Source organism: Coregonus lavaretus (assembly GCF_964263955.1).
Source record: "Coregonus lavaretus genome assembly, chromosome: 12".
In the NCBI taxonomy this organism is placed as follows: Eukaryota; Metazoa; Chordata; class Actinopteri; order Salmoniformes; family Salmonidae; genus Coregonus; species Coregonus lavaretus.
This window is the reverse complement of record NC_139999.1, coordinates 19,072,468-19,100,220: the sequence shown is the minus strand read 5'-3', so window position 1 is coordinate 19,100,220 and position 27,753 is coordinate 19,072,468. Positions and strand designations below refer to the sequence as shown.

General features: G+C 43.1%; 1 pseudogene across 1 annotated transcript; it reads right to left on the bottom strand.

Annotated features, from left to right (window-relative positions):
- Nucleotides 1-692: 692 nt before the first annotated feature.
- Nucleotides 693-27,040, bottom strand: LOC311138352 (myosin-1-like; annotated as a pseudogene). The gene is made up of 31 exons: nucleotides 26,839-27,040; nucleotides 26,375-26,517; nucleotides 25,989-26,145; nucleotides 19,271-19,281; nucleotides 18,891-19,061; nucleotides 18,507-18,686; nucleotides 17,738-17,935; nucleotides 15,946-16,027; nucleotides 15,715-15,826; nucleotides 15,514-15,614; nucleotides 15,267-15,390; nucleotides 13,806-14,061; nucleotides 13,451-13,691; nucleotides 13,044-13,201; nucleotides 12,707-12,849; nucleotides 12,529-12,613; nucleotides 11,991-12,375; nucleotides 11,710-11,836; nucleotides 11,451-11,596; nucleotides 9,490-9,671; nucleotides 7,023-7,206; nucleotides 6,662-6,827; nucleotides 4,497-4,621; nucleotides 3,942-4,057; nucleotides 3,229-3,349; nucleotides 2,699-2,986; nucleotides 2,383-2,556; nucleotides 1,971-2,075; nucleotides 1,241-1,340; nucleotides 980-1,112; nucleotides 693-779 (listed from the first exon to the last, which is right to left on the bottom strand). The product of its transcript is annotated as a myosin-1-like (transcript).
- Between the last annotated feature and the right edge of the window lie 713 nt (nucleotides 27,041-27,753).

The following is a 27,753-nucleotide window of genomic DNA, read 5'->3' as shown; positions in this document are numbered from 1 at the left end:
TATACCTAGAGAAATTTGATCAGCAAACCTGTATCATTTAGACTTTAACATGTTTTCTGAAACATGATCAAATCATTTTTGTATGTGTAGCTTTTGCTTTGACATAGGATATTGGGGTGGTAATCATATGAACACTTGTTTGTAATTCAAAAATATCACACTGGAGCCATCTGTACCTAGGAAGTGTTTAGTGTGCATTGGACTTATCTTACACACACACACCACTCAATCCTGACTCAAAGTCCACCATCTTCCCCCTAGGATTCCATTTTCCACCCTTTTTGTTAATCTAATGTTGAACTTCATTTGTTTATTTAACAGTCTTGTTTGTGAATTTAATATAATGATAACAATCATAATAAATTCTCACAACTTCCTCTCGAATATGTGTGTGGTGTATTTTGTTCACAGTGGTCTTATTGACGGGACACAATACCGAATGTCGGCCATGCGCAGCAGGCAGCCGTCCTCTTGCCTCTGACCACAGAACGTCAGGTGTCCATTTTGTTCTATTTCCTGAAGATTCCATGTGTTGAATCGCTATTGTCGACACCCAGCAGATAAACTTTTGCGCACAGCCGACATTCCTTATGGTGTGTCCCGTCCTTTCCTCAACGCATCTCTACACACCACACTGACGGCAGACAGTAATGAGATTATACTATAAATGCTTTTAGAAGTCTTTATTGGGTCTATATTGCACCCACACAGTCACACCACAACTGTTGCAGCTGGCTGGCTGTGATATCTTTGGTTGGGGAGTTATCCTCTGGATTACTCTGCAAGATGAAATACACAAGATAAATATGTTTCAGTTATATGCCCTAAATACTCCAGAGCAGACCAACTTCAGCTGACTGGTTGAGTCTAGTGAGATTTTTGTTACAAATCAAAAATAATATTTTCTCTGAATTGTTAGCCACATGTTATGTGATAATATCACACCTTACCGGTATCTTCCATAAATTGTAATACTGACCTTGGGCCCTTGGTCCCGAGTGCGAACGCGGAGCTTGTTGACGTGGTCTTGGCCATCTCAGCCCTCTCCTCTGCATCGTCCAGCTCATGCTGGATCTTCCTGAACTTGGTCAGGTTGGAGTTGGCTTGTTCCCCTGAGGGGAGAGGACAGATGGACAGATCAGAGAGAGCAGGGAACTAGATCATACCACTGTAGGTCATTTGGAAACAGACCCACATTCCATGCAGTAACACAACAGTAAACTGGAAATGGTATGGGGACTTACTGCTTCCTCAGCCTGCCTCTTGTAGCTCTTCACCTTGGCCTGCAGCTTGTCTATGAGCTGCTGCAGACTTGCCAGGTTCTTCCTGTCCTCCTCTGTCTGCAGGGACAAACACAAACAGCAGGGGGCAGCATGAAGCACTACACCACTATATCATTACATCACTACAACACTACACCATTACACCACTACATCACTACAATACACCATTACACCACTACATAACTACAACACTACACCATTACACCACTACATAACTACAACAATACACCATTACACCACTACATAACTACAACACTACACCATTACACCACTACATAACTACAACACTACACCATTACACCACTACATCACTACAATACACCATTACACCACTACATAACTACAACACTACACCATTACACCACTACATAACTACAACACTACACCATTACACCACTACATAACTACAACACTACACCATTACACCACTACATCACTACACCATTACAACATCACTACATCACTACACCACTACACCATTACACCACTACAACATCACTACATCACTACACCACTACACCACCATATCATAGAAAAATAATATAATATTAATATGATCCATCATTAAGATGATCACTTGAACCTAATGAAGTGCGGGGCAAAATCATAACATTGGGGTAACTGTATGACACAGATCTCTTGCTACATTTCCCCCATGGTTATGAAGAAGGTGCTGTGTTTCAGTACCTGGTAGGTGAGCTCTTTGATTCTCCTCTCGTACTTGCAGACCCCCTTCTGGAACTCCTGCCTCTTCTTCTGCTCAGACTCCAGCTCATTCTCCAGCTCTGTCAATAGGACACTGTCACACCACTGATCTACACTCACTGTTCAGTAATGGTGAAGAGGTGAAGAACTCTAACCAAGTAAATTGCTGTGTCCTCTTCGGTTCGTAGGTGTAGTCATGTATCATTAGGTATACCATTGTCCTTATGAACATTTATACCATTAAACACATTTAATAAAAGAAACATGGTTTAACCATAAGGGCTAAATCACTATAGGAATACCCTGAGCATGCCTATTATGTCAACAATCTAGTGATTGGAAATTAATGCATGGTGTTACTTAGGAACAGATGGATTGCTCTCTGGACTCTTACCCTGCCCTCCAGTTTCTGGATCTGCTTCTTGCCGCCCTTGAGGGCGATCTGCTCGGCCTCGTCCAGGCGCATCTGCAGGTCCTTAATGGTCTGCTCCATGTTCTTCTTTATCCTTTCCAGGTGAGAGCTGGTGTCCAGCTCCTTTTTTAATAACTCCTCAGCCATCATGGCCGCCTGGATAATGACAGAGAGAAGAGTTTGATTTGTGGTATGGCTCCAGTTTTCCAATGTAGGATCGTTGTAATCTGCAATTAATTTAATTGAAACTCTAGACCCACAAGTAACTCTAGCCTGAATTTCTGGGTCTCTCCCTTACATCAGCGATGGCCTTCTTGGCCTTCTCCTCTGCGTTGCGACATTCATGAGAAGCCTCGTCCAAATCAGTGGACAGCATAGACAGGTCACTCTCCAGCTTCTTCTTCTGGTTGATGAGCGCTGTATTCTGGGAGTGTAGCAGGTGGACCCTCTCGGTGGACTCCAGCAGCTCGTGCTCGGCCAGTTTGCGTGTGCGGTCGTTCTGCTCCAGCAGGGCCTGGAGCTCCTCCACCTGCTCCTTCAGCTCCTCGTTCTGGTGCAGCATCTCATCCAGCTCCAGCTGCAGGTCCTGGGGTTACAGAGGACACAGACAGTGTTCAGTACAGAACGCTATTGACATAACCCAGCAGGCAAACAATCTGAAGTGTGGATGAGTCAAGTAGCTAACTTGAATTTGTTAATTAGTCTGAAGAGTTTGTTACAGTGTATACAAAGCACTGTAAAAACCAAACAAGAGGTACATTGTCTGGACATTGTCACAGAGGCCATAAGTGAGTGTGGAGTTGTCAGACTGGCTGCTGAAGGACTTGCCTTGATCTGGACATGTAGTTGGGGCAGTACTTTCTGGGACTCAGTGGACTGCCTGTTGACGTGGTTCAGCTGCACTTGCATCTCGTTCAGGTCCCCCTCCATCTTCTTCCTCAGATACCGGCTGGGGCGCGTGGGATGGGGAGAGGGAGGGTGAAACAGAGCAAAAAATGGGGAGAGTTAGAAAGGGGGGGGACATTCCTTGACATTCCTTGCCTCTGATACTAAAAGGAGAGATAGCTACCAGAGCCTGTACAACCCTTGACATGTTTTCTAACTGCATGGTAATTGAACTCAAATCAAATCAAATCAAATGTTATTTGCCACATGCGCCTAATACAACAGGTGTAGACCTTACAGTGAAATGCTTTCTTACAAGCCCTTAATCAACAATGCAGTTTTAAGAACAATAAGTGAAGTAAAAAATTGATAAGTAAAAAAAATATAAAAAAATAATTAAAGAGCAGCAGTAAAATAAAATAACAGTAGGGAGGCTATATACAGGGGGTACAGGTTAGTCGAGGTAATTGAGGTAATATGTACATGTGGGTAGAGTTAAAGTGACTATGCATAGATAATAAACAGAGAGTAGCAGCAGCGTAAAAGAGGGGGTGGGGTGGGGGTGACAATGCAAATAGTCTGGGTAGCCATGATTAGCTGTTCAGGACTCTTATGTCTTGGGGGTAGAAGCTGTTAAGAAGCCTTTTGAACCTCACCAGAGGTTGTTGATTTCCCCGTCCTTCTCCACCAGCTTCCTGTCGATGTCGTCCTTGATCTGGTTGAGCTCCAGCTGGATACAGAGACTATTACTCTCCTCGTGTTCCAGAGTGCCCTGAGAGAGAGAGAGAGAGAGAGAGAGAGAGAGAGAGAGAGAGAGAGAGAGAGAGAGAGAGAGAGAGAGAGAGAGAGAGAGAGAGAGAGAGAGAGAGAGAGAGAGAGAGAGAGAGAGAGAGAGAGAGAGAGAGAGGGAGAGAAAGAGAGAGAGAGAGAGAGAGAGAGAGAGAGAGAGAGAGAGAGAGAGAGAGAGAGAGAGAGAGAGAGAGAGAGAGGGAGAGGGAAAGAGAGAGAGAGAGAGAGAGAGAGAGAGAGAGGGAGACGGAGAGGGAGAGAGAGAGAGAGAGAGAGAGAGAGAGAGAGATAGAAAGAGGGAGAGGGAGAGGGAGAGGGAGAGGAAGAGAAAGAGAAAGATCAGAATATTATCCAAAGAAAATACACACAATAGTTTCAGTACAGTTAAAGAGGCAGAGAGAAAGAGCGGAACAGAGACTTACCTTCATCTCCTCTAAGGCAGCCTGGATCTCACTCTTCTCCATGTCCAGACCCTTCTTGATCTTCTCCAGCTCATGGATGGTCTTCCCTCCCTGGCTGATTTGATCAGACAGGTCAGCAATCTCCTCTGTAGGTGGGGAGGAAGAGGACAGTGGGGTTAGTGCAGTCCTTCTCAAATAGTGGGGCGCGCCCCCCTGGGGGTGCTCGGAGCGATGCCAGGGGGGGCGCGTGTGACCCCGGGGAACATGCTTTTTTTTGCCGCAGGGAGTAGTTTTTTTTTGCACCGAAAAAGAGCACACAGCACAGAGCAGGAGATATGAAGTGCAGATAACAAACCCTTAAGAGACACCATGGAAAAATATTTAACAGGGATGAAAAGAATGGCGGAGAGAGACGGAGATAATGAGACAAACGTAAGTCTCCCGAAAGCTAAGACGAGGAAATATGACGAAGCGTATGTAGTGCTTGGCTTCACTGTGACTACGGTGGGAGACGAGGAAAGACCGGTATGTTTACTGTGTCTAAAAATGTTGGCAGCGGACAGCATGAAGCCAAATAAATTAAGGCGTCACTTAAAGACATTACACCCCAATCACCAGACCACTAAAAACAAGAGTCTTCTCTGCTATCTGTGAGGAGATGGGAGCTGAACATCAAGCTGTGCTGTTTCACAGTGAAGCAAGGTGGCTGTCACGAGGAAAAGTCTTGTCCCGAGTTTTTGAGCTCAGAGAGCAGATAAGAATGTTTTCGGAGCAGGAGCACAAGTATGACCTCGCAGAAAAATTTAGTGATGAGAACTTCCTGGCAAAACTGGCCTACCTGAGTGACATATATGGAAAGCTAAATTAACTAAATCTACAGCTTCAAGGGAAAGATAAACACCTCCCTCAGGTCACAGACAAGATCAGCTCTTTCACTCGAAAGCTTGCAATGTGGGGCAGGCAACTTGATGAAGGAAATACTGATTCATTCGAGAACCTGCATGAATTTGTTGACACTACTGACTATGATGCCACCTCAGTGATTCCATATATTAAGGAGCATATTTCATCACTGATGGGATTCTTTAAAAAGTACTTCCCTGAAAACAGTTCCCAATATGACTGGGTGAGAGATCCTTTCAATGCACCAGCTCCAACTGGTTTCAGCTCTGCAGAGGAGGACCAGTTCATTGATATGACGTCTGACTCCACATTGAGACTGTGGTTCACATCACAGACACTGAGTGAATTCTGGCTGAGTGTAGAGAGGCAGTATCCACTCTTAGGGCAGAGGGCCATGGGCATTCTTCTTCCTTTTGCAACATCTTATCTTTGTGAGACTGGCTTCTCTGCTGTTGCTGCACTGATGACCAAGTACAGGTCCCAGCTAAACATTGAGCAGGAGCTGAGAGTTGCAGTATCATGCTTCAAACCCTGCTTCGAAAAGCTGTGCACTGCAAAACGTGCTCATTGTAGCCATTAATCCTGACTTCCTCATTTAGATTTTTTTTTTAATCAGCACATTGTTTTATTCATTTTTGTTTTATAGGTCAAAGTGTTTCATATATTGTGCTCCTGAGTTCATGTTGCTGATCAATTTGACTGTATTATTATTTATTGATTATATATTTTATTTTTCAGTATCAAATGGTCAAAAAATGTTTACAGTTTAAATAAGGATTTATTTATTTATTTATTTATTTCAGGCAAATTGATGCACTTTAAGTATTTTCTGTTACAGACTAAAAAACAATGTTAATAAAGTTATTATTTGTTGTAAGTTGATCTATATTTCTTTCTTTTTTTAAATGTTAATAAGGATACAATGTTATGCAGAGGTGTACTTCTAACAATTTTATAGACAAATGATACTACAGTCGTGGCGGAGAGTTGGGGGGCGCGAAATGTTTACTTCTTCCTAGGGGGGGCGTAACAGAAAATAATTGAGAAGCACAGGGTTAGTGGAACAAAAAGGCCTTTCAGTTTGCGTTTCCATACCATGTAAGATTGATGTGAAATTCTCAACTAATGAACATTCATTGGAATATCTTTTATACTGACATACAGTATGGGGGTTTGAGGGGAGAAAGTACTAATTTGGCTACAATGTAATTCAATGGCTAAACTCATGTAGCATGGACCAATGACTATAGTCTGAGTTAATCAGATGTGTGAGGTGGTCGTACACTGAAGGTTCTTGTTCTCTCTCTTGGTGGTCTACAGGTGGTCCAGGGCCTCCTCGTAGGAGTTCTTCAGCTTGAACAGCTCAGTGCTCAGGTTGCGGGACTCCTTCTGAGAGCTCTCCAGCTCACACTGGCACTCCTCATACTTCTGCCTCCACTCAGCCAGCACCTGAAATCAGTAGTTCACCTCTTTAGTAATTATATTGCCGCTGCCTGGATTACATTTAGGTTCAAAACAACCTAAATTGCTATTTCTTCCAACGAGGTCATTCCAGTTGAGTTCCTTACTCAGAAACAGAATGTCATAAAGTTGACAGCGTATCTCAGTAGTTCACATTACCCATGATAGCGTCCTATGGCTCACCTTATCAAAGTTGCGCTGCTTCTTGTCAAGGGCGGAGGCTGCAGCATTGGAGCTCTCCAGGTCCATCACTAGGTCCTCTCTCTCCATCTGCAGACGGTGCTAGGTCTTCCCCAGGGAAGAGCACTTGGTGTTGGACACCTCCACAGACTCCTCAGGTTCCTGCAGACGTGTCACCAGCTTCTTCCTGTTGAATACATACAGTGCCTTCAGAAAGTATTCATACCCCTTGACTTATTCAACATTTTGTTGTGTTACAGTCAGTGGTGGAAAAAGTCCCCAATTGTCATACTTGAGTAAAAGTAAAGATACCTTAATAGAAAATGATTCAAGTAAGAGTGAATGTCACCCAGTAAAATACTACTTGAGTAAAAGTCTAAAAGTATTTGGTTTTAAATATACTTAAGTATCAAAAGTAAATGTATAAATCATTTCAAATTCCTTATATTAAGCAAACCAGACGGCACCATTTTCTTATTTTTTAAATTTACGGATAGCCAGGGGCTATCTCCAACACTCAGACATCATTTACAAACGAAGTGTGTGTGTTTAGTGAGTCTGCCAGATCAGAGGCAGTAGGGATGACCAGGGATGTTCTCTTGATAAGTGCGTGAATTGGACCATTTTCCTGTCCTGCTAAACATTCAAAATGTAACGAGTACTTTTGGGTGTCAGGGAAAATGTATGGAGTAAAAAGTACATTATTTTCTTTAGGAATGTAGTGAAGTAAAAGTAAAAGTTGTCAAAAATATAAATAGTAAAGTACAGATACCCCCAAAAAACTACTTAAGTAGTACTTTCAAGTATTTTTACTTACGTACTTTACACCACTGGTTACAGCCAGTGAATCTGAATCTGCAATAGGTAAGCAGCTTGGTTTGAAGAAATCAACTGTGGGAGCAATTATTAGGAAATGGAAGACATACAAGACCACTGATAATCTCCCTCGATCTGGGGCTCCACGCAAGATCTCACCCTGTGGGGTCAAAATGATCACAAGAACGGTGAGCATAAATCCCAGAACCACACGGGGGGACCTAGTGAATGACCTGCAGAGAGCTGGGACCAAAGTAACAAAGCCTACCATCAGTAACACACTACGCCGCCAGGGACTCAAATCCTGCAGTGCCAGACGTGTCCCCCTGCTTAAGCCAGTACATGTCCAGGCCTGTCTGAAGATTGCTAGAGTGCATTTGGATGATCCAGAAGAGGATTGGGAGAATGTCATATGGTCAAATGAAACCAAAATAGAACTTTTTGGTAAAAACTCAACTCGTCGTGTTTGGAGGACAAAGAATGCTGAGTTGCATCCAAAGAACACCATACCTACTGTGAAGCATGGGGGTGGAAACATCATGCTTTGGGTCTGTTTTTCTGCAAAGGGACCAGGACGACTGATCCGTGTAAAGGAAAGAATGAATGGGGCCATGTATCGTGAGATTTTGAGTGAAAACCTCCTTCCATCAGCAAGGGCATTGAAGATGAAACGTGGCAGGGTCTTTCAGCATGACAATGATCCCAAACACACCGCCCGGGCAACGAAGGAGTGGCTTCGTAAGAAGCATTTCAAGGTCCTGGAGTGGCCTAGCCAGTCTCCAGATCTCAACCCCATAGAAAATCTTTGGAGGGAGTTGAAAGTCCGTGTTGCCCAGCGACAGCCCCAAAACATCACTGCTCTAGAGGAGATCTGCATGGAGGAATGGGCCAAAATACCAGCAACAGTGTGTGAAAACCTTGTGAAGACTTACAGAAAACGTTTGACCTGTGTCATTGCCAACAAAGGGTATATAACAAAGTATTGAGAAACTTTTGTTATTGACCAAATACTTATTTTCCACCATAATCTGCAAATAAATTCATTAAAAATCCTACAATGTGATTTTCTTGATTTTTTTTTCTCATTTTGTCTGTCATAGTTGACGTGTACCTACGATGAAAATTACAGGCCTCTCTCATCTTTTTAAGTGGGAGAACTTGCACAATTGGTGGCTGACTAAATACTTTTTTTCCCCACTGTATCTCATTTAAATAAGTATTCACACCCCTGAGTCAATCCATGTTACAATCCCCTTTGGCAGCGATTACAGCTGTGAGTCTTTCTGGGTAAGTTTATAAGAGCTTTGCACACTTGGATTGTACAATATTTGCACATTATTCTTTTTTAAATTCTTCAAGCTCTGTCACGTTGGTTGTTGATCATTGGTAGACAGCCATTTTCAAGTCTTGCCATACATTTTCAAGCCAATTTAGGTCAAACTGTAACTAGGCCACTCAGGAACATTCAATGTCGTCTTGGTAAGCAAATCCAGTGTATATTTGGCCTTGTGTTTTAGGTTATTGTCCTGCTGAAAGGTGAATTTCACTTTTTCATGGATTCAGTTACTATACCAGGTTTTAAAACTTATATAGATGAGTGTAAAGACCTGTTATTCAAATGTCATTGTATGCAGACCTCAGAAGTCTCACTCACTTTGTCTCCTCTAGCTCCTCTGTCATCTGGATGGCATCTGTGTCATACTTGGTCCTCCACTGGGCCACCTCAGCGTTGGCCTTGGACAGGGCTAGCTACAGCTCAGCCTTGGCCTTCTGCTCCTCGTCATACTGCTCCCTTAGCAGGTCACAGTTATGGCGGGAGGACTGGAACGCATGGGCCTGAAGACAATGATAGTGGAGATAGTGCCAAGATGGTGGAAGGAGGAAAGGTCAGTCATACTTTTAAGCACACCAACTAGGTGATGTACAGTGGGGGAAAAAAGTATTTAGTCAGCCACCAATTGTGCAAGTTCTCCCACTTAAAAAGATGAGAGAGGCCTGTAATTTTCGTCATAGGTACACGTCAACTATGACAGACAAATTGAGGAAAAAAAATCCAGAAATTCACATTGTAGGATTTTTAATGAATTTATTTGCAAATTATGGTGGAAAATAAGTATTTGGTCACCTACAAACAAGCAAGATTTCTGGCTCTCACAGACCTGTAACTTCTTCTTTAAGAGGCTCCTCTGTCCTCCACTCGTTACCTGTATTAATGGCACCTGTTTGAACTTGTTATCACTATAAAAGACACCTGTCCACAACCTCAAACAGTCACACTCCAAACTCCACTATGGCCAAGACCAAAGAGCTGTCAAAGGACACCAGAAACAAAATTGTAGACCTGCACCAGGCTGGGAAGACTGAATCTGCAATAGGTAAGCAGCTTGGTTTGAAGAAATCAACTGTGGGAGCAATTATTAGGAAATGGAAGACATACAAGACCACTGATAATCTCCCTCGATCTGGGGCTCCACGCAAGATCTCACCCTGTGGGGTCAAAATGATCACAAGAACGGTGAGCAAAAATCCCAGAACCACACGGGGGGACCTAGTGAATGACCTGCAGAGAGCTGGGACCAAAGTAACAAAGCCTACCATCAGTAACACACTACGCCGCCAGGGACTCAAATCCTGCAGTGCCAGACGTGTCCCCCTGCTTAAGCCAGTACATGTCCAGGCCCGTCTGAAGTTTGCTAGAGTGCATTTGGATGATCCAGAAGAGGATTGGGAGAATGTCATATGGTCAGATGAAACCAAAATATAACTTTTTGGTAAAAACTCAACTTGTCGTGTTTGGAGGACAAAGAATGCTGAGTTGCATCCAAAGAACACCATACCTACTGTGAAGCATGGGGGTGGAAACATCATGCTTTGGGGCTGTTTTTCTGCAAAGGGACCAGGACGACTAATCCGTGTAAAGGAAAGAATGAATGGGGCCATGTATCGTGAGATTTTGAGTGAAAACCTCCTTCCATCAGCAAGGGCATTGAAGATGAAACGTGGCAGGGTCTTTCAGCATGACAATGATCCCAAACACACCGCCCGGGCAACGAAGGAGTGGCTTCGTAAGAAGCATTTCAAGGTCCTGGAGTGGCCTAGCCAGTCTCCAGATCTCAACCCCATAGAAAATCTTTGGAGGGAGTTGAAAGTCCGTGTTGCCCAGCGACAGCCCCAAAACATCACTGCTCTAGAGGAGATCTGCATGGAGGAATGGGCCAAAATACCAGCAACAGTGTGTGAAAACCTTGTGAAGACTTACTGAAAACGTTTGACCTGTGTCATTGCCAACAAAGGGTATATAACAAAGTATTGAGAAACTTTTGTTATTGACCAAATACTTATTTTCCACCATAATTTGCAAATAAATTCATAAAAAATCCTACAATGTGATTTTCTGGATTATTTTTTCTCATTTTGTCTGTCATAGTTGATGTGTACCTATGATGAAAATTACAGGCCTCTCTCATCTTTTTAAGTGGGAGAACTTGCACAATTGGTGGCTGACTAAATACTTTGTTTCCCCACTGTAGCTACCAGACTGATGCTGGCACCAGGAATACTATCATTCCCAATCCTGAATAAGCACTCCACTACAGTATAGGGCTGCTGACATGGAATGCTGGCCTTAGAACTGACACAAACCTTATTCTCCTCCTCCAGTTGCTTCTTGAGCTCCTCAGCATTCTGTTTGAAGGAGTTCTTGGTACGCTGGAGCTGAGTGACCAGGGCTTCCCGCTCCTCCAGCTTTCTGCCGAACTCAGCTACAGGGGTGGGGGAGAGAGTGGGAGACCAGTCAGTCAGGGAAGGGGGATTTTAAATGGAACCCTTGGTTTTACACATTCTGTCTCTATAATGATCTAGGACAGGGCCTCACCACGGTCGGCCTGAGCGCGGGCTCTCTGGGTGTTGGTGTCATTGAGCTGCCTCTGGAGCTCCTCCACCTTGGCCTTGGCTTCGCTTCTCTGGTCCTGATACAGACAACACATTTTCTCAGCGTTAGCCTTGAAATACACATTTGATCAGCTGCAGAACCAGCCCACACATACTTTACATACTTCTGAACAGGTGTGTGCGTGTGTGCATGTGTGCATGTGTGTGCATGTGTGTGTATGTGTGTGTGTGTGTGTGTGTGTGTGTTCATGTTTATCTCTCTACCTTGCACTTGGAGAGCTGTTCCATGTTGGACGCCAGATTGTCCTCCTTCATATTTGCCTCGCTCCTCTCCTTCTCTATCTCCTGTTTGACATTCTGCAGGCTTTCGATCTGCTCCCCCAGCCTCGCTGTCGGCGTGTTTCTTCATCAGCGTGGCTGCTGTAGCCTCGTGGTGCAGCACGGCCACCTCCAGATCACGCCGCATCTTCAGGAATTCCGACTCGCGCTTCTTGTTCATCTCGATCTGGACGGAGGTGGTGCCCCCGGCCTCCTCCAGCCACTCCCTGAGCTCCTCCAGCTCCCGGGCCACGTCGCCCCACTGCTTCTCCACCTTGGCCCGGGACGCCCGGTCAGACTCCAGCTCCTCCTCTAGCTCCTCGATACGAGCCTGGGAGAAGACATGGGCATAGACGTAGAGATCAATGGATGTTTTTAGCTTGTGGTCTATGATCTTTGTAATGTATTGAGAAATGTAATAGTATTGTATTATATTCATGAGAAATCGCTGTCAGTATTTCTAGACCCAGTTGTCCATTCATACCTGTAATTCCTTGATCTTTTTCTGGAGCTGAATGGTCAAGGCTTGTTCATCCTCAATCTTAGTGCTGATCTGGTTGAAGTCTTTCCTGATTCGAAAGAAGAGTAGGTTACATTAATATTTTTTTATTGAACATTGACGATAGAACTGATCAGTCTTCAATCAAGTAGATTGTTCTCACTTGGTCAGCTTCTCTTCAAGTTGCTGCTAGTCATTCTCCAGGTCCATGACAGACTCCATGGATAGCTTCAGGTCCCCCTCCAGCTTGCACTTGACCCGTTCCAGGTCCATGCGCACCTTCTTCTTTTGCTCCAAAGAGCCTTCCTACTGTTTTGGAGAAGATTATGGGGAATGTCAAAGTTTAGGTGGCTGGACAAAATGTAAAACTAAGAAATCTAATAACAGGCAATATGATGTGGCAATGTATCGAAACAAAAATGACTTCCTCTTAATTTATATATATTTTCATTTCAGTGAGGTTGGATATGGGAGTTATAGTTGCTTGTGTGTAAACTCACGTCGTCCACTTGCTGTTCCAAAATGGCCTTGGCCTTGGACAGCGTGTTGACCTTGTCCTCCTCAGCCTGCAGGTCGTCCAGTGTCTGCTGGTGGGCCTCCTGCAGGGCCTTCTTCTCCTTTCATCCAGAGCTGCCATCTCCTCAATCAGGTTTTTCACCTGGAGGGACCTCAGCTATGCACATCTCATTCTCATCTCTACTTTTTTCAGACGTTTCAGTTGGGTGGAGTTTTGAGGCTGACCTGATTAATAAATTACATGAAGTCAGGGCCACTGTTGCAACTGTTTGTGTCATCTGAAATTAAGACGAATCTCTTCCGCTTTACAGGACAAGATGACTATGACATCATCACCCACTGACTGTGGTTCAGTGTCCTTTCCTTCTCTGTGACCCTCTGATCTCCTCACCTTGTTCTCGGTGGCGTGTTTCTCTTTCTCCACCTTGGCCAGGGTGATCTCCAGGTCATCAATGTTCTTCTTCAGCTCAGCACACGTCCTCTAGCTTGCGCATCTTGGCGAGCACGCCGGCGTTCATCTCCTCCTCGTCCTCCAGACCCTCCATCATCTCCTTGACCTTGGCCTCCAGCTGGATCTTAGCCTTGATCAGGAGGTCACAGTGGTCCTTTGCATCCACCAGGTTATCCTGCTCCTGCAGGGAGATGGGAAAGAGAGGGAGAGATGGGAGGTGACATTGGAGCCCTACTGGTACCATGCTGTAGGAGGTAGTAAATGCGTGCATCCCCATCAGTCTGTGGGTACTTACTGCCTGCAGCTGCAGAGAGAGGTCATTCTTCTCTTGGATCAGGCTGACATGCTTCTCCTTGAGCTCTTTACGTTTGGCCTCTGACTTCTCCAGGGCCTCCTTCAGCCTGGCCAACTCCTCCTTCAGCCTGGCCATCTCCTTCTCTGTGGCGACACTCTTCAACAGAGGCTTTATTTTGAAGAAGAGCTTCATCCACGGCCAGTGCTTCACCGCGTTGAAAGCCTGGATGTTCCACTGGATGGTCATCAGAGCCTCCCTGGAAACAGGAAGTGAGTAGAGGACAGAATTAAAGGTTGCACATGAGTCGGATTAGGTCATTTACAAGCTGTGGTGAGTTTGTAACCAGAAATTTTTCCTTGGTCAAAAATAAAGTTTGAACAATAAACAGATACAGCCTTCAACCTGAAAAAAAAAGCCCTATCATAATTGTGAGTTCCCTTATAATTCAAGCAGGAACACATTATGCAATCTGGCATCAATCATGAAAAAAGAGCTCTAAATGTTTCATGTGTTGGATCAACCAAAACCACAGGCTGAAGATTTCCAAAATAAGGATGGTGTCTCACACCTATAGATATGCAACTAGATACAATACATTTTTGCAACCTGGTCAGGCACTTCCTGTCAGAGTTGTGAATGTGTGCCTGAGTGAGTGCAGGGCCATGGTCAGGCAGGGTGTCAGGGGTAGCAGGGTGAATGGGTGGTGGCTGTGGAATGAGTATGATTGCATTTCAGACGTGACTCCGTGCTCACTGCACTCTCAAAGGTGAGGGTCTCTTGTGTTTATTTAGAAACTAAAGCCTTCTGTCAGACGGCAGGCTTTAATCCTCTGTCACCCACCACATATCCCATCTATGTGCTCACTTAGAACTGCAGGCGCCTGGGACAAAAGAGGCCAGGGGCCACGGGGCAGGCAGGGTCTTTATAGGGTGGGCCCGAGCAGCTGCTACTTGACACATGTCACCACCTGGCTCTAAGGACACAGTCAGCATTGTTTAATTTAGGGAGAGCATAGAGGGGAGAGGGGTAGGGAGGAATGTGTGTGAGCGAGGGGGGAATGGGGTCAATATTAACATGGGGGCCACACATTTGCACGGTAACCATACATGGACAAGCACACGCCTCACACACGCTGCTAACATTGCCCTTGCATTCCACACATACTAGAACATGGGAGTGTGCACAAAGGTATAATATATCACAAACTGAAACGGTGCACCTGATCATATTACTATTGAGCCTGTTGGAGGAAGCAACTGGTGGAGAAGTTGGTTTGTTTTTACTGATGTCTTTATATTCCTATGAAGTGTTACGGAATTGTTCCATTATGTTGTCACAACACTCCTGCACTCCTAAGAGATAATACAGTACCTCCCTAATACTCTAGGACAACTGACTTCATTTAGGTACTTTACTAGAGCACTTGAGATTATCAAATCAAATGAAGCCATGATCTCTTACCTCCTGGCCATCACATTCTGGAGCTCTATCCTCAGCTGACAGCCTGGAGCAGCGTGAGGACCTTGGCCAGATGCTCATCCCTCATCTCCACCAGCAGCCCCAGCAGACCTGCCCTAAATAACACCTAGAGGAGGAGAACACCCAGACCCAATCAGGAAGATCAAATACAACTTCATTTGCCTATAGATATAATGTGTGTTTACGTGATTAATTGACAAAACACACACGTGAAGCCTCAGCCTCCTACCTTGGTGTGTCCAAACTTGTACTGGTTGTGGTTTCTCTGTTGCTTTCCTGCTGTCCACAAACACATCATCAGGGATGGCATGTGGGTTCAGGATGCGATGGCTGTGTGTAAAAGAAAAACGTTGTATTGTATATGCTTGATTGATTCCAAATGTATTTTTATGTGTGTGTTGTGGGAATGAAAGTGTGTTATCACACTCACCACTGTTTGAACTCTACGTAGATGATGCGGTTTGGAAATCCCTTCCTGCAGATCCCCTCCAGCACACCGTTACAGCGAAGCTGGTGCAGCACCATGAAGGCATCCATGATCCCTGCAGTGGACCGGGGGAGAGGGAGTTATCAATCAGAGAGGAGAAGACGCACTCTGGAGCACTTACAGTAAATAACATATGTTCCTACGATTTCCTTGGATCTCAGGTGAATGCTGTACCTGGAGTCTTGGTCTCGTTGGGGATAAGGCAAAGGACAAAGTGAGTGCAGCGGAGGTTAGTCATCAGCTTGTTCAGATTCTCCTGCAGACAGAGGAGCACACAACAGACGGAAAGAATGAAAACCTAAGTGAGCATTGACGATAGGAATGTTGTTCAATGTAGTTTCAATGATTACAACATCAGCAAATGAAGAGTTTCATTCCAAAACGCTATATAACCATTTTAAGAAACGTTTGTAAATTTGCTTTTATTATTTAAATAAGTTATTAAATAGATTTTTTCTAATCATGGCATGGGGTTGTTCAATGACAGACATGTATTTGTTTAAAATCTATCACTTGATGGTTTTGTTTCAGAGAGACAAATAATCATGTTTTTTAGCGACATGCTATATAGCCACCTCTCAGAAAAACCAGTAGTACTGCTAGGTGTTACACAGTCAAATGGAATAATTAACTATATTTTTAATAAAGAAATGTTCAAATGATACATAATTCAATACAGTAGTATGAGATCTGTACGTAAAACATTTACATTTGGCATTTTAGTCATTTAGCAGATGCTCTTGTCCAGAGCGACTTACAGTAAGTGCATGTATCTAGGTGAGACAACCACATATCACAGTCAAATATACAGGATACAAACATTCCATTCCAGCTAAACAATGGATATATAGCGTTTTGCAAAAAAACACATTTTCATACACATCTAAAATCTATTAATTAAAAGTCTGAGAAGAGGAATATTTTACAAACACATGAAGGTACCCATAAGCAATCATTTCTGATGAAAAAACACAAATGTGAAAGATTTGTGGATATAGCGTTTTCTAAATAAACTCGTCAATATCTGAGTTCTTGCAGCAGTTAATGAAAATATGCTCTCCCTCACTCCTTCAGTTGTTGTGCACAGCTGAAGCTCTTCCATTGACTTCAGGGAGGAAACCGTATGTGATGTATATGAGAGTGGAGCCAGCACAGACTTAAAGTGATGTTCATGTGATAATTTCCCTAAACATCACTGCAAGTCTTAACTGTCTCATTCTCAGCACTGGATACATGATCTCTCAATGTAGAATCAGCATCATTGCCTAACTAGCTATGCCCTTTCTGGTTGTTTATTATACTGTAATTACTTGTACAGTTTTACTGTCTAATAGATAAAGTTTAATCTATGCTGCAATAGTCTATGTGCCGGGGGGCTAGGGTCAGTCTGTTATATCTGGTGTAATTCTCCTGTCTAATCTGGTGTCCTATGTGAATTTAAGTATGCTCCTTCTAATTCTCTCTCTCTCTCTCTCTCTCTCTCTCTCTCTCTCTCTCTCTCTCTCTCTCTCTCTCTCTCTCTCTCTCTCTCTCTCTCTCTCTCTCTCTCGCTCTATCTCTCTCTCTCTCTCTCTCTCTCTCTCTCTCTCTGCTCTCTCTCTCTCTCTCTCTCTCTCCCTCTCCTCCCGGAGGACCTGAGCCCTAGGATCAGGACTACCTGGCCTGATGACCTGGCCTGATGACTACCCGGCACAGCCAGAAGAGGACTGGCCACCCCTCAGAGCCTGGTTCCTCTCTAGGTTTATTCCTAGGTTCCTACCTTTCTAGGGAGTTTTTCCTAGCCACCGTGCTTCTACATCTGCATTGCTTGCTGTTTGGGGTTTTAGGCTGGGTTTCTGTATAGCACTTTGTGACATCTGCTGATGTAAAAAGGGCTTTATAAATGAATTTGATTGATTGATGATTATATTAGCTATATGATTTACTTTGTGAGCAACTTGCCAACAGATGAAGTTGTCCCTCTCACCTTCTGTAGCTGTGATACACTCTGGAACGAGGCAGCCTGCTTCCTCTTCTCCTTGCCTCCAGTCTTTGGGTCAGAGTCAACATAGTTCTCATAGAGGCAGGCCAGCAGCTTGTTGGAGGACTTCTGGAAGCACAACACCACCATCTTATTCAACGGGTCATTGTTTTTATCCAAGCAGCCAATGATGTTGTATGGTACCTGGAGTGTCAGGATGAAGTCAACCATTAACGTCTTAATGGTTTCTATTTTCATATACAGTGCAAGATAATTACTATGCACACTAAATTGAAAATAGGAGGACACATGGTTTTCTGGTATAGAAATGAGATACTCTGGGTAACACAACACTTGCAAACCCTGCTCTGCTTTTACTGAATATCACTGATATTGATGGATTTAGAAGCTCATGTGGCTAAAGGTTGCTCTAACTACTAACAAAAGAGTAATATTGAGAGTTGTGGGTGAAAAATGAAACGTTTTTTTCCTTTTCTATCTTCTGTACTGTTTGTCTCCTTCTGCATTGCTTGCTGTTTGGGGTTTTAGGCTGGGTTTCTGTATAAGCACTTTGTGACATCTGATGATGTAAAAAGGGCTTTATAAATACATTGGATTTGATTTGATTGCTTTGTGCCAATTGTATTGTTATATTGCGAAAGGAAACAGTAAAAATTGAAAAAATATTATTACTTTGCTAAGACGTCATTATGGAGGTTATCTCAAATAACACTATCTAAAGTAATACAATATTATACCATTGTTACACACTTACCACTCCAGAGTAGTGCATCAGCTCAAAGTTAGCCTTGTACTTGAGCTTCTTATCGGGTCGCGGCTTCTGGAAGTTAGCTGACTTTCCAATGTGGTTGTCATACATCTTGGCTTTAAAGCTGTTGTCTGTCGCCTTCGGGAACATGCAGTCCTCTTCAAGGATGGACATAATCCCCAGGGGCTGGAGAAACAACTTAACATACATGTAGTGAATCTGAGATGCATCATGCAATCAAATACAGTACAGTACATAAAACAAAGCCTGCATACAGATACAGGATCCTATCATAAAACATATCAGCAAGCAAACACATCCTTAGGTTCAATAACTCATCTGAGGTGGGATGTCAGTGTAATGTCTTTGAGAAGTGGTAGTTCACCATACCTTCTCTATGAGGTCAATGCAAGCCTGTAGGTCGAGGCCGATGTCGATGAAGGTCCACTCAATGCCCTCCCGTTTGTACTCCTCCTGCTCCAGGATGAACATGTAGTGATTGAAATACTGTTGCAGTTTCCCATTGGGGAAGTTGATGCACAGCTGCTCAAAGCTGTTGAGCTGAAATGAAAGGGACAGGTGTTCAGAATAAGCATATAAAGTGGAATAAAAGCCAGGCCAAAGTTTGGGCACACCTACTCATTCCAGGGTTTTTCTTTATTTGTACTATTTTCTACATTGTAGAATAATACTGAACACATCAAAACTATGAAATAACACATATGGAATCATGTAGTAACCAAAAAAGTGTTAAACAAATGAAAATATACCTGGAATGCACCTGGAATGCATTTAATATTAACAGGTGTGCCTTGTTAAAAGTTCATTTGTGGAATTCCTTTCCTTCTTAATGCATTTGAGCCAATCAGTTGTGTTGTGACAAGATAGGGGTGGTATCAGGGGCGGTGTGTTCATTAGGGCGATATGGGCGACGCACTGCCAAACGGGAAAAGGAAGGGATTTTTTTTCTAATCAATTATATCACGGCAACAGTAGTTATCAGTGTTCTAATCTAGACGTCTGATCTGCCACTAAATGTCCAATCAGGCTAAAGTCGTGCTTCAAATGGCCCCGCCCCTTTTGGGGCGATTTCAGTCAGGTTGAAAATCGCCCAGAAGTGTCTCATAGCCTCTCATGTAAAATCTTTTTTTTTCAAATATCAGAGCTTTCAATACAATCTCTATGGGTTTCTGAGGGCTTGCACTTACGCGCTTTCGTCATACGTAACATAACCATGAACGTAACTAAGAAAAGAGCGGGTAGCAGCGTCAATCAATTCACGTACTACTATCAAGATGGCTAGCGTTTAGTGCAACTCGATTGTCTCTTTGAAAGAAGTTCACATCAAAGACCATTCAAAACGAGCTACTGGAGTGTATGCTAGCGGTCATGAGGGAACATATTGTGGAGGAGGTGAAGTCGGCGAACTTCGTAGCTATCCAAGCTGACGAGACCATGGACGTTTCTACACAGACACAGCTGGTGCTTGTGCTGAGGTACATAGATAGCAACCACAAAGTGCAGGAGCGCTTTTTTGAGTTCCTTCCCATCTCGGAATCAACCTCAGTCTCAATCGCCAGTGTGCTTTTGGAGAGACTGAACGGTCTTTTTGCCGATGACGAGAAAGTCAAACTGTGGTGCACTGGCACTGTACCAGGTTCTCATGAGCTACAACCTCCAGGAGACGTTCTCTGAGACTGTGACTCTGTTGAACATCCTCATAACTACTCCCATGACAACAGCTGAAGCTGAGAGATGTTTCTCAACTGACACGAGTTAAGACATTCCTGCGAAATTCAATGGGCCAGGAACGTCTGAATGCACTGGCCATGCTTTCCATGGAGAGGGAACTAGTCCTCAGCATGCCTGATTTCAATGAGAAAGTCATTGACCGCTTTGCTGCATTGAAAGAGAGAAGAGAACAGTTTCAGTACAAGTAATGTAGCCTCTCTCTCTCTTTGTCCCTCCCTGTCTGTCTCTTTAACACACACACGCCCAAATCAGTTCACAGTTGATGTTGTTTAAAATAGTTATTTTTCATTTAAAAAAAAGTAAAAAAATTAAATAATAATCTGTTCATGTTCATTTTTACAAATCTATACAATTGGCCAGAATATGGTTGTTCATATTTACAAATCTATACAATTGGCCAGAATATGGTTGTTCATTTTTACAAAGCCATACAGATAGCTGTGTTTACCTTTTCTATAAATTATTTTCAAATTCTGTTTTCAGGCAAAATGTCTATCACTGTTCATTTTCACAAATCTATACAAGAGGGCAGAATATGGAAGTCTATAAAAATTTCTTATTACCAATAACTTGCATCAATGTTTTCAGTAGCCTCTATCAAAAGCTCCTGCTTGCTTGTTGTGAATTATGCTCAGGTGCACATATTTCCAATTCAACCATGAGGCAAAAAATGTGGTAAAAGCTCTTGTTGATCCTGCAATCTGAACAAATACCAAGATGCTGTATTTTCAGCTGATATTTCATTTGTTTATGGAAATGCATATTGTTTATGCAGTGTTGAGGAATGTGAAAGAACACCCTTGATTATTTTTACTGTGATAACTTATTTTGCTTTTGTAAGCCAACACTTTTGAGATCAGTCAATGTATGTGGATGACTCAACACTATACAACATGTCAGCTACTACAGCGACTGAAATGACTGCAACACTTAACAAAGAGTTGCAGTTAGTTTCAGAGTGGGTGGCAAGGAATACGTTAGTCCTAAATATTTCTAAAACTAAAAGCATTGTATTTGGGACAAATCATTCACTAAACCCTAAACCTCAACTAAATCTTGTAATAAATAATGTGGAAATTGAGCAAGTTGAGGTGACTAAACTGCTTGGAGTAACCCTGAATTGTAAACTGTCATGGTCAAAACATATTGATACAATAGTAGCTAAGATGGGGAGAAGTATGTCCATAATAAAGCGCTGCTCTACCTTCTTAACAGCACTATCAACAAGACAGGCCCTAGTTTTGACACACCTGAACTACTGTTCAGTCGTGTGGTCAGGTGCCACAAAAAAAGGACTTAGGAAAATTGCAATTGGCTCAGAACAGAGCAGCACGGCTGGCCCTTTGATGTACACAGAGAGCTAATATTAATAATATGCATGTCAATCTCTCCTGGCTCAAAGTGGAGGAGAGATTCACTTCAACACTACTTGTATTTATGAGAAGTGTTGACATGTTGAATGCACTGAGCTGTCTGTTGAACTACTGGTGCACAGCTCGGTCACCCATGCATACCCCACAAGACATGCCACCAGAGGTCTCTTCACAGTCCCCAAGTCCAGAACAGACTATGGGAGGCGCACAGTACTACATAGAGCCATGAGTACACAGAACTCTATTCCACATCAAGTAACTGACGCAAGTAGTAAAATTAGATTTAAAAAACATTAAAAACATCTTATGGAACAGCGGGGACTGTGAAGAAACACAAACATAGGCACAGACACGATAACATACGCACTATACACACACGTACACATGGATTTTGTATGTAATGGGGATCCATAATAAATACAAATACAAATGAGGAATGCTTTCACAACAGTCTTTTAGGAGTTCCCGCATATGCTGAGCACTTGTTGGCTGCTTTTCCTTCACTCTGTGGTCCAACTCATCCCAAACCATCTCATTGGGTTGAGGTTGGGTGATTGTGGAGGCCAGGTCATCTGATGCAGCACTCCATCACTCTCCTTCTTGGTCAAATAGCCCTTATACAGCCTGGAGGTGTGTTTTGGGTCATTGTCCTGTTGAAAAACTAATGAGCGCAAACCAGATGGGATGGCGTATTACTGCAGAATGCTGTGGTAGCCATGCTGGTTAAGTGTGCCTTGAATTCTAAATAAATTACAGACAGTGTCACCAGCAAAGCACCCCCACACCATCACACCTCCTCCTCCATGCTTCATGGTGGGAACCACACATGCAGAGATCATCACCTATTCTGCGTCTGACAAAGACACGGCGGTTGGAACCAGAAATCTCAAATTTGGACTCATCAGACCAAAGGACAGATTTCCACCGGTCTAATGTCCATTGCTCGTGTTTCTTGGCCCAAGCAAGTCTCTTCTTCTTATTGGTGTCCTTTAGTAGAGGTTTCTTTGCAGCAATTCGACCATGAAGGCCTGATTCACATAGTCTCCTCTGAAGAGTTGATGTTGAGGTGTGTCTGTTACTTGAACTCTGTGAAGCATTTATTTGGACTGCAATCTGAGGTACAGTTAACTCTAATGAACATATCCTCTGCAGCAGAGGTAACTCTGGGTCTTCCTTTCCTGTGGCGGTCCTCATGAGAGCCAGTTTCATCATAGCGCTTGATGGTTTTTGCGACTGCACTTGAAGAAACTTTCAAAGTTCTTGAGATTTTCCGGATTGACTAACATTCATGTCTTAAAGTAATGAAGGACTGTCGTTTCTCTTTGCTTATTTGAGCTGTTCTTGCCATAATATGGACTTGGTCTTTTACCAAATAGGGCGATCTTCTGTATACCACCCCTACCTTGTCACAACACAACTGATTGGCTCAAATGCATTAAGAAGGAAAGAAATTCCACAAATTAACTTTTAACAAGGCACACCTGTTAATTGAAATGCATTCCAGGTGACTATCTCATGAAGCTGGTTGAGAGAATGCCAAGAGTGTGCAAAGCTGTCATCAAGGCAAAGGGTGGCTACTTTGAAGAATCTCAAATATGAAATATATTTTCATTTGTTTAACACTTTTTTGGTTACTACATGATTCCATATGTGTTATTTCATAGTTTTGATGTGTTCACTATTATTCTACAATGTAGAAAATAGTAAAAAATAAAGAAAAACCCTGGAATGAGTAGGTGTGTCCAAACTTTTGACTGGTACTGTGGGAAGAACAAGTATTTGATACACTGCCGATTTTGCAGGTTTTCCTACTTACAAAGCATGTAGAGGTCTGTAATGTTTATCATAGGTACACTTCAACTGTGAGAGACGGAATCTAACAAAAATCCAGAAAATCACATTGTATGATTTTTAAGTAATTAATTTGCATTTTATTGCATGACATAAGTATTTGATACATCAGAAAAGCAGAACTTAATATTTGGTACAGAAACCTTTGTTTGCAATTACAGAGATCATACGTTTCCTGTAGGTCTTGACCAGGTTTGCACACACAGCAGCAGGGATTTTGGCCCACTCCTCCATACAGACCTTCTCCAGATCTCGGGGCTGTCGCTGGGCAATACTGACTTTCAGCTCCCTCCAAAGATTTTCTATTGATTTCAGGTCTGGAGACTGGCTAGGCCACTCTAGGACCTTGAGATGCTTCTTACGGAGCCACTCCTTAGTTAAATAATAATAATAAGCCATTTAGCAGACACTTTTATCCAAAGCGACTTACAGTCATGCATGCATACATATTTTATTTTTTTGTGTATGGGTGGTCCTGGGGATCGAACCCACTACCTTGGCGTTACAAGCGCCGTGCTCTACCAGCTGAGCTACAGAGGACCACTAGTTGCCCTGGCTTTGTGTTTTGGGTCGTTGTTATGCTGGAAGACCCAGCCACAACCCATCTTCAATGCTCTTACTGAGGGAAGGAGGTTGTTGGCCAAGATCTCGCGATACATGGCCCCATCCATCCTCCCCTCAATACGGTGCAGTCGTCCTGTCCCCTTTGCAGAAAAGCATCCCCAAAGAATGATGTTTCCACCTCCATGCTTCACGGTTGGGATGGTGTTCTTAGGGTTGTACTCATCCCTCTATTTTTGTCTCATCAGACTACATGACCTTCTCTCATTCCTCCTCTGGATCATCCAGATGGTCATTGGCAAACTTCAGACGGGCCTGGACACGCGCTGGCTTGAGCAGGGGGACCTTGTGTGCGCTGCAGGATTTTAATCCATGACGGCGTAGTGTGTTACTAATGGTTTTCTTTGAGACTGTGGTCCCAGCTCTCTTCAGGTCATTGACCAGGTCCTGCCGTGTAGTTCTGGGCTGATCCCTCACCTTCCTCATGATCATTGATGCCCCACGAGGTGAGATCTCCTGAGAGCCCCAGACCGAGGGTGATTGACCGTCATCTTGAACTTCTTCCATTTTCTAATAATTGCGCCAACAGTTGTTGCCTTCTCACCAAGCTGCTTGCCTATTGTCCTGTAGCCCATCCCAGCCTTGTGCAGGTCTACAATTTTATCCCTGATGTCCTTACACAGCTCTCTGGTCTTGGCCATTGTGGAGAGGTTGGAGTCTGTTTGATTGAGTGTGTGGACAGGTGTCTTTTATACAGGTAACGAGTTCAAACAGGTGCAGTTAATACAGGTAATGAGTGGAGAACAGGAGGGCTTCTTAAAGAAAAACTAACAGGTCTGTGAGAGCCGGAATTCTTACTGGTTGGTAGGTTATCAAATACTTATGTCATGCAATAAAATGCAAATTAATTACTTAAAAATCATACAATGTGATTTTCTGGATTATTTTTTTAGATTCCGTCTCTCACAGTTGAAGTGTACCTATGATAAAAATTACAGACCTCTACATGCTTTGTAAGTAGGAAAACCTGCAAAATCGGCAGTGTAGCAAATACTTGTTCTCCCCACTGTATATTGTTTTGTATAGCAATGCTATAACAGTGGCTGTGTTTGGATGGCCTAGAATACTGTAAATTGCTCATACAGTGACAAGGCGAACGTCACAACGTAACTTACTGTTACTTCAGCTTTAGTAGTAGTAGTATGTGAAATACCAGCAAACTATAGAGTGTGTACTGTAACAGTAATTAGAGCATTGGCACAACTTTCATTGGGGACGGGGGTCACATGTCCCCCCCACATTCTGAAATTGTATTTTTGTCCCCCCAGTTTTATCATTGGAATGTGATACAAAACGAAGCAGCGGTGTGCTTTAGGACCATGAGGACACTTCCGAGCGGTTGGGTAGGCTGTTTGGAGTGTTTATCCGACTGGATAATATATATATATATTTTTTTTTTAATGTCCCCCCCACTACTAAAACCAAAGTTGCGCCCCTGAATTAGAGCACAGCTTTCTGACATGGATTTGGGTTTTTACTTACATGATGAGCATGGACTCATTCTCACGATCTGTTCAGTTATGTAGTCCCCTGTAGCTCAGTTGGTAGAGCATGGCGCTTGCAACGCCAGGGTTGTGGGTTCGTTTCCCATGGGGGGCCAGTATGAAAATGTATGCACTCACTAACTGTAAGTCGCTCTGGATAAGAGCATCTGCTAAATGACTAAAATATTTTTAAAAAATATGATAAAGAGTAAGCTGTTAGGAAAGGCTTGTGTAATAGTAGTAGTACTACGTCACAATTAATAAGGATTTTGGTAAAGCTTTACTTGAGTCACGTCATATTCCATTACTGTCTGGAGTTTGTGTGCACTGCCATGACTTCTAATGGAAAGCATCAGGTTTCTGATGACATGGAGGAGTGTGAGTATTATTTGTGCTGAGTGACTTACTACACAGCATGTCATTATAGGCGTAGTCTGCGATGGAGTAGATGTGGGGTGGGACCTTGGCGTGGCGCCTGCATTTGTAGGCAGTGACAACAGTGGCGGTGTAGACAGGCAGCCATTTGTATGGGTTCGCTGTCACACAGAACAGCTCAGAGTAGGTCTGTGGAGAGAGAGTTGAAGCATGCATTGCATTACACCTGGGCTATAGTTTCAATACCACTGACATAAAGTTGAATCAAGTTATTCCCCAAAAGACCCAACTGCTCAATAACAGAAGGATGGGGGCAGTCACTGACAGTCTCATTTCATATGACCTAAAAACGGACTGACATGTGGTTCTGGCTACTACAACTGTCCCACCCCTCCATTGCCCCTGTGGGATCACTCACGTAGATAATCCAGGCGGTGTAGCGCCTGCCAGGTTACAGAGCACAGAGGCCTTGTTGAGGAGTGTCAGCATGGCCATGTCCTCTATCATGTCAAATTTAAGATTATTAATTTGCTGGATGTCCTCCTCTTTCACTGTAAGAGACTGTCGAGTTTTGGAGAGGAAGGAGGAAGAGGCAATTGTGAGACTGGGGCATTGGGCAAGGGTGAAATGGGGAGGCCTGCATCTGTTGTCATATATATTCTGGGTATGTTGTCTTATCATATTCAGTCACTGCAAACTATATTCCATTTTATTCTTAAAAACGATTCATAATGATGTATCAAAATAAATGATTATATTGTATTTATTAGTAGTATTTTATTTTATCTATAAACACTTGCAAAGAAATGAAGGCTTGATGCAGGCATGGTAATATTTTCTGTGAGTCAACTGTAGTGTCAAATCCCTGAGCGCAGCACTCACCCTTCTATCTTTGGTCTCAACGATAACGTTGTCTCGGTCGAGCTCCTTGATCTCAACCTCAATGTAAGCCTCCTTTTCGTCTGGAACCCCATGCTCGCGTTTTACCATCAGACGCGATGGTTTGCGCAGCCAGCAACTCTAGGTCAGTTTTTCGTAGAAAAGGACCAGCCTCTCGGAACTCATTCGCGTCAATGCGGGACATGATGGCACTGGCAACTCCACACGCAGACGAAGCACCCGACGCACTGACAGGAGAGACTTCTCCTTTGTATTGTTTTGTTTCTTTTTTGCATCACATTTAAGTGAATTAGCTCTTTCCTTATTCATAAAAAGTTTCGTTTGGACATATGTAGGAAATAAACATCAACAAACCAAAAGCGCACTCAAAGGAAAACATTTACAATTCGCGCATAATGTAGCGAGTATATCCGTTCTTGACAATATATTAAAAAGTTGTTTAAGCAGAACAGAAATATAAAGATACATATTTTAGCAAGAATAAATAAATTATTGTATTAAAAATGTAACATGAGAAACAACTACACATGGATATGGTACAGGTGCATAGTGATAAAAAAAACAAAAAAAACAGACGAGTTGGACGTTGTAAACAGACCTCAGTGTGCACACAACAGGAATACTATTATGAGAGGTTTGTGCGCGTTTTATTGTCTTTCTCAAGGTCACTGTCAGAGTAGATTCGTCCGTAATTAGCATATGCCACCTCCTCCATCTCCTATTGGTGGTGACCTCGTGTCTCAATTTACACAAAAGGAAAGCAACGTTTTTATATTTGCGCTAACTCAAGGGCTATTTTTATAGCTGTGTTATTTTATGTAGGGTACACACGGAGATGTGGTAGACAGAAATACAATATGATTGAGCATGCTTTTTAAAACTTTGGAGTCATTGTCA